The sequence below is a fragment of the Bombus huntii genome, chromosome 17 (assembly GCF_024542735.1).
Source record: "Bombus huntii isolate Logan2020A chromosome 17, iyBomHunt1.1, whole genome shotgun sequence".
Classification (NCBI taxonomy): Eukaryota; Metazoa; Arthropoda; class Insecta; order Hymenoptera; family Apidae; genus Bombus; species Bombus huntii.
The window spans coordinates 3,105,093-3,113,490 of NC_066254.1; the positions used below are offsets into that span (position 1 = coordinate 3,105,093).

The 8,398-nt window shown below is 35.3% G+C and overlaps 1 long non-coding RNA gene across 2 annotated transcripts; it reads right to left on the reverse strand.

The window, feature by feature from the left end:
* Positions 1–3,252: 3,252 nt before the first annotated feature.
* Positions 3,253–7,182, reverse strand: LOC126874927 (uncharacterized). Of its 2 annotated transcripts, XR_007693120.1 has the most exons (3): positions 6,935–7,182; positions 3,853–4,118; positions 3,253–3,743 (listed from the first exon to the last, which is right to left on the reverse strand). It is a non-coding gene; the product is annotated as an uncharacterized LOC126874927 (long non-coding RNA). The 2 variants fall into 2 exon arrangements; XR_007693119.1 differs by having other exon boundaries at positions 3,253–4,118.
* Positions 7,183–8,398: the final 1,216 nt, after the last annotated feature.

Genomic DNA, 8,398 nt, shown 5'->3' on the forward strand with positions numbered 1-8,398 from the left:
CAACACATATTTTTCTTTTTCCTTTTCTTCTTTTTTGTTTTTTTTTTTTTTGGTTTTTTTAGGCGTTACAAAAAATATGTATGGGATTACTCAGAATAGGTCAGGAGATTTTGTGGGGATCTGAACAGAAAATGGGAGAACTTAGGAAATTATGATAAAACTAAGCGCGTTAAAAATTATACAACGGTTGTTTTACACAAAGAACTGTCGCTATTGAGATGCTGAGATGATACAAGAACGTCTGTTGATTGATTATCGAATTTAATGTTTCGCGAGAAACAATGGCAGCATTAAATCAGCCTCAAGTATCCTTTCATTGATTCTCAATAAATTAATAAATAAATAATATATAACTTACAAATTATATATAAACGCGTACAAGTATTTCTTTGTCTATATTTTACTTATGTTATTTGTAAGTAGCCTACTTATTTAATATACAATTTAAAATAGTCTACTTAAGCAATTAATAGTATTCAACTTTTATGTCACAGCAGGAAACTACAATTAATTAGAATAACTTGGAAATTATATATAAAAACGTACAAGTATTTTTCTATCTTTATTTTATTTATTCATCGCTGTTACCAAGTAGTCTACTTGTTTAATATACAATTTAAAATAGTCTACTTAAGCAATTAATAGTATTCAAATTTTATGTCACAGCAGGAAACTATAATTAATTAGAATAACTTGGAAATTATATATAAAATCGTACAAGTATTTTTCTATCTTCATTTTATTTATTCATCGCTGTTACCAAGTAGTCTACTTGTTTAATATACAATTTAAAATAGTCTACTTAGCCAATTAATAGTATTCAACTTTTATGTCACAGCAGGAAACTACAATTCATTAGAATAACTTGGAAATTATATATAAAAACGTACAGGCATTTCCTTATCTGTATTTTATTTATTCATCGCTGTTACCAAATAGTCTACTTATCTAATACCTAATTTAAAATAATTTACCCAGCCAACTTTTATGTCATAGGAAGAAACTACAATTACTTAGAATAATTTGGAAATTATATATAAACCTGTACAAGTATTTTTCTATCTTTGTTTCATTCATTTATAACACTATGATATATGATGATAAAATAAGTAAAATAAATAAATAGTAATATAATAATAACAATAATACACAATAACAAAACGGTATAAAATAACAGCCTACCCATAGCAACTATAATTATCAGTCTTCGACTTTTGTATTACAACAAGAAACTGTAATTCATTGGAATTTCTTTCCTCGCAATTAAACAAAACTTGCAGCGCAAAGGGTCGAATAGACTGAAATGTGTGCAGTGTATTCGCCTGAAACTTTGTTCTAAGGATATCGCGTTCTAGAAAAGTTAATTGCAGCCTGTCAACGATTCGCGGTTACACGCGACGCAACTTCATTTCATCCAAGCAGCTTAAGTGTCGCGAAGTTTCGAAAGTAAAACACTGTGAATAATTGGTGGCTGCGTATCTCGCCACGCAGGCTAACTCTTTAACGGTCAATTTGTAGCTAATCACCGGATGAAATACAAACAGTGCAGCCTGACGACTCTACCAGGGTAAAATAGTGGCGAAAGAAGTGCAATTAACGCGTTGCATTTGCATATCTGTTCAAATTCAGTGCACAACGTAGCTGATTTGACTTTATACGAGAATAGAATTGCCTTTTTATCAGCTTGCAACCGGTTGCCGCTGCAGTTATCGTATTTTCCAACTCGACGATCTGTTTCTCATAGGTTAGACAATTCGATTACACGAAAGTATCGGGACACTTATCGTACAAGATTTTCATATCGATACTGTATGCGTCGTATGGAAGAATTTCGAGATTTCATTGACGTTATAACGAGATACGACTGTCGTGATTGGTAAAATTTGCAACCAGCTTGAAGATGCGTATGGAAGTTATAAGACATTTGTTGCAAAACGTATGAAAGTTCCATTGAAAATATGCAGGTTTGTTCGTACAATAAATTATAGTACAATATAATTGCTGCTTAAATATTTTTGTTATTACTATAAGAAATTAGTATTATACATAATAATGTATTGTTATAAATATAATGGCTGTACATAAATATATGTCGGGTTATCATTAGGATTTAAGGCGCGTAATGATTCTTCGTTTGAATTAGCCATTGTTTTGCGAAACAGAGAATATATTTACGCGAATAAACAAGATTTTACAAAATATTATGAATAATGAATTTAACAAATGATAAGATTAACAAACGATAAGTTTAACTAATAATTAGATTAAAGAATAATAAGTTTAACGAACAATAAGAGGAACGAATAATATGTCTTACGAATAATAAATTTAACGAATAATGAGATTAACGATTGATAGGTTTTACGAATAATGAATTTAATTAACGCTATTAACAATGTTCCGGGGTTCAAACGAATCCACGGTCAACGGGATAACTCTTTACTATGCGTAGAATAATTTTAAACACAAAAATACGATTGCTGAGACACTCGGTAAATTGCTCGATGTATCACTTTCCAAGGCGATCACACGAATGAATATCCGATGAAAATCTTTTTCGCTATAAGACTGCATTTGTTTGTTATATGCTCGCTGGAGGCATCGAGAAGGTTCCAATCGTTGTTGCTAGGCAATTTCTGTCAAAAGTTTGTTGTATACTCTTTGGAAACATCGAGAAAGATCCAAACGCCGTTGCTAGGCAGTTTCTGTCTGGAGATTGATTCCTAATACAACGTGTGTTCCATTATATCGACATCTCTAAAGTACAATTCTATGTGATTTCTAGGAAGAACAATACAACCGATCCACACCTTCGTCAGGCAAAACGTTTATCCCGTGACCGTGGCTACGTTCGGCGACCAGTTGTCACCTCGAACCCACTTTCGCTTTCACAAATATCAAACAATTACAAATGACAATTGCTTAATTACAGTTATGATAAAATCTAGGCTAAAGCATTAGAAGGCTTCCTCAAAATTGCAAAGGGAAGGTTCCGGTTTTCCTTTCATCTCCGACATATATGTAGTTAAAATATGAATAAATATATTATTAGAAATTTCATTATAAATAACATTATAATAAATGAAATATGTCTGCAAAATATATACTTGTGCCAAATATCTTACAATCTATATGTACTGCATGCTCAGATTAGTTTCAAACTTTATCGATGTAATCATAATGTATGTGTTGAGAATTGTGCATCTTAATCACTGAAATAAATATATAGGAACATTTAGATTACACTTAGAATTGATATTAAAATAGTTTCAGATTTATTTAATTTGTGATGTACAAGATATTCGTCGATACACATTGCACGCGTCTCAGCACTCTCTTTGTCTCGCCATCTTCCTTATCGACGGAACAGTCGCATTCTTCTGTTTTACGAGACGCTGTTCACGCACATACTCCAACACACTCGTACTCATATACGCGTGTCACTACTACGCGGCTAATCTAGTGTAGCACACAGAATTACACATATCTCAGTAGTATGTAACAATAAAGGCCATAACTGTTCGAATTCTTATGTACAGATGTCAATACCACCTAATGACAAAATCTGCAATCACTTAGTTGCCAATATTTAGTATCAATAAAAAAGTCATAGGAAATTCTCCTTCTCGCAATATGAGGTACACTGGCGCCTTGCTTATCCGAGGCCAGTTTAACCGAAGCTTCGTATTATCCGAGGTGCTTTAAGCTTTAACATAACAGCATCTTTTTTTCAAGAATTCATCCTAAAGGAAATGTAAGTAGTCAGATATTATTTATTAAGACAGTTAATCAAACTTTCAATCGATTGAACAGCTAATGAAACTGGAATACATGTGTAATGTATTACATTACCAAAATGTTTTTTACAATTTCAATGCACGAGTCGTTCACAGCCATGGAATGTTCAAATTTTTTATTATCCGCTTTTTTTTCGGAACATCGAGCATCTTCCCAGGTTTTATTATAATAATTGGGTCCAAGTTATCATAAATTCCATACCAATTATTATCACTATTATTATTTATTTGAAACCGAAACACTCACTCTTCCTGTCTTCTCTCGCTGTGTCTAAGGGTCTGCTAGGTGAGAGCCTTACTGAGGAGTCCGCCACTAGCAGCCTTGGACGAAACACTCACTATTATTATTTATTTGAAACGAAGAAAGCAATTTATAGTAACATAAATGAAGAAACGATTGCAATAGGCAACAATAACACGTGACAAATGTTGTGGAGGTATCAGCAGATCACGTGCACTGCGTTTCTAGCATTTTTCTGAAATACCATAAATGATAATAAATAGCAGCGTGTTTGCAAACGCGATGAACGCAACCAGTGGAAGCGTAATTGGTTCCGTGTAAGGATGCGTGGAAAATTGGGAAACTCCCAAAAGCCCCAAATGGAAGCAGTAAGAAGCTTAACAAGCTGAAGAACCTCTGGCCGGTCAATGGCAATGGTTTGCAATTTTGTACGCTAGTATGGCACCAGCTACGAATCAACGATGGTCCAAGGTGAATAATCCTTGGGATGTTAGCAACGTGTCGCAATTACGTGGCAAGAGATGCGAACGAGCTATGCAGTTTTGCGGCAAAGGGGGCGTAGAAAACTACGTTAAATCCACTCAGTGCAGACGACGCGCGTTACCTGGAAAGCACCGCGAATGGGAGAGCAGCGTTCCAGGCGCTGCCACAGTCAAAGCGTTGTAAGGAATTTTCAGAGTTAACGCGTTCCTAAACATCGAATACTCAAAGATACTTTTACATTCAGCGGTACGCACTGTCGAGTGTCTGCAAAAATTTGACAAGAAAAAAAAAAAACAAATAAAAATATCCGCGACGATGCTTTTTCCTGCCACTGTACGTCAGCCAAACGGAACACTTTCACGGCGTCTCTCACCTTCCACGAATCGAATATCGGCTGCCTTAATTCACCGTGTTCCGGCGTTTTCAAATATCGCGAGGCTCTTAATTCAGCGTCTGTGGAGCCGCGGCTCCTACGATATAATCCGGAGGCGAGGCTCGCGTCCCTTGCCATTGCCAGAGGCCGACTTTATTTCCAATCGTTGCCGAGGCGAAGGAAGGCTACGGTAATATCATCGGCACTCCGTTCGAGCACGTCATATCGCTTTCTCGGCGAGGTTTATTTGAATTCACGCACGCCCCGACGGTTTATTCGCACGAGCGACGCCCGCTTATCCCTATTTCTGCAGTTTTCATCTCGCGGAAATGCAATCTTCGGAGTCACGTCTCGCATTATTCGATCTGGCCTGCACCGGGGAAAAACGAAGTCGAGGCACGAAATGCGCCGCCTTTGTGGAGCGGACCGTGTCGCGCCCGTATTTGGCTCTCTCTCCCTCTCATTCTTTCTCTATTCTTCTGTTTAAGGCGATTCGAGGATCGAAATCGCGAGAACCGGGCCATCTCTGATCTCTGCCGTGAATCCCAGCGATACATTGTTCCGAAATTTCGACTTACTTGGCCGTTGCACGGCATCGAGGAGCGCACGCGATAACGTTACGCTCGAAGAAGCTGCCGCGATACGATACGACTCGATAGCTTCTGATAAAGAGGCTTTTCAGTTCGATCGCCTTTGCGAAGTGAAATTTCCCATAGAGCAAGATCGACGATCGTGAGATTTTTCAATTCGTGGCACAAGCGTAAAGGATGTTGCATAGTATACAGGACGTGCCAAAAGGTCGTGTCACCACCGGTCAGCTGGTGATTCTACGAGGGAAAATAAGCGGAAAACGAAATTCATTATGTACGAGTTATTGCATTTATTATTATATTATTATTATTAAGTTTGTATTGGGTTGGCAACTAAGTAATTGCGGATTTTGTCATTAGGTGACATTGACAAAATCCGCAATCACTTAGTTGCCAACAACACTTTGTATAATATACATTGTACAAGTACATTGTACTGTACAATACATGTTATACAATTTATTGTAAATTGCTAATTATTGTATAATGCTAAACATTTTGTTCTTAGTTATTGTACTTTGTTATTTGTATAATATATACTTTACAAAGTAATAATATACAATATAACATGTACTATATATATCACTCTGTATAGTATATATTGTACAAGTACATTTTACTGTAAAATACATGTTATACAATTTATTGTAAATTGTTAATTATTGTATAATGCTAACCATTTTGTTCTTAGTTATTATACTTTGTTACTTGTATAATATATATTATACAAAGTAATAATATGTTATACACATATCACTTTGTATAATATATATTGTACAAGTACATTGTACTGTACAATACACGTTATGAAATTTATTGTGTATTATACAATATTATTCTATATATATGTATCAAATAATATAAATGTGTAGAGAAGTGTCCTTTTATATATATACACAATGTTCACTTGTACAGTACACAGTCATTAGATGGTATTGATATAATCACTTAGTTGCCAACCCAATACATAGGTAGTATGTATTAATTAGTATTATATTATTAGTATCAATATTATAAATATTATTATTATATTACGTAGGAATAAATCGCGCATTTCATCAATTAGGCTGCTCTTTGGCTACGAAAACGTGGGCCTGACGTGACCCGATAAATTTTCAAACTCGATTTTCTCGAAAACTTGGCCAACAATGAAACAATTTCATGCTATATATTTTTCTTGTTTTTCCACAATGAATCACGTCATTCTATATAATCGCATCTAATTAAAATATCGTAAGTACAGTACAGATAATATAAATACGATAAACGCAAGCAGGTAGGATAATAGATGCAGTATGAAAATATTTTTCGTAGCCACTGTACCAAAGATGGAAATTTTTGAATTACTGTGCCAGCTCTAACCATGTGTTGTTAATGATGTAACCAGTAAAGTTATAATCGAGCAGTTATCGTCACTGTTCTGTTCCGTGAAATCCATCAAATTACGTACCAAAGTTTACCAGCGATGCTTAGTATTCCAACATTATTCTGCCTTGTGTTTTATCGCGTAATCTGTAGTATAGTTCCTACTTGAATCGATATTTCTTACGACTGAATACACTTTTTTTTTCTTGCAGACGTCAGCAAGGTATTGATGTTCCGTAACTAAGAAATTATTGAAATAAGCGGAACCAGCGGTGCAAAACAACGGCCCACGCAAAACTCCAGATGAAATCATCGATATTTGCTTTGTAAACGCTAACGATCACGCAAACATCTTGCAATAAACTGAGAAATGAAACGTGTCCCGCAACGTGATAGCAATACTACGATAAAAAAGAGTTACGAAACCAAGACGCAGAGCTTCGTACAATAATATTATCTGCCGCGTATATTCCTTGCGAGCAAAGATAACGTATAACTATTTGTTTAGTTTTCCTATACATCGTATTTTGTAGAGTTTACTGTACCGTGAAAATCAAGTACAGGCGAAAAAGTTGCAACGTTTTATCGTAGAAAATCGATAGAACAGAAAAAAGAAAACTCCCGCTCCGACAAGCGGTCTTTATAGTTCTTCGATCATGCTTCAGATGGCGGTACGCGATGATGTCCGACCAAAATCGTTCTCGTTCTACTTCGGTCTGATTATGCGCTCGCCCATGCCGTTTATCACTTAAAAGTCATTCTTCCCCTATAATATTTTTCTGATCGACTGTGCAAGTATGCACTTGGCCGTAGAATCGCGCGCGATATTGGAAAATCATTTGTAGACATAGCGCGGGATATCGAGCTCGTAAACTGTATAAACGTGAAATAGCAACTCTTCGAACAGTTCAAACTGTTTAAGGATGGAGCAACGTGGATATCTTCAACTTCATATTCTTCAACTTACAGTGACTGTACGATTAATTAATCGAACCAAAGTTTACTTGTTTTTGGTTACGCACTGGAAAAATATTAGAGGAAAAGGTGGCGGTACGGCCTTTTCCTAATTTTATGTTTTTTCCTTAAAATTCAACTAATAATTTAAAGGTGTTAGTAAACTAACCAGGTTGACAGTGAGAGTAAAAGAAGAGCAACTTAATTGGAGTTGCCGCGTTTTATGAAAATAAATCTAAAACATTTAATTTCCATATTCGATCAGGTAAAAATAATCATTGCTGGAAATTGTACAAAAGTGAGGGTAATATGGCTTCCTAACAAAAATTACTAAAAATCATGTTCTGATAACATTTTCAGAACGAAAACATTGGACCTTGTTTCTACCTATACGTCTTTATATCATTTGTTTATTACTATAGCACGAGGATTTCGATAATATTAGCAACAATCATTAGGAAGGTTTTTATTGTTTTAATTAGTATTAAAAAAGCAAAAATTATTCGACATGTTGAAAATCAATTTCTTTATACGTGCACCGTAATACAAATGAGAGGAAGACATGGTGAATTTTTGTTTTGGCGAGTACACTCGT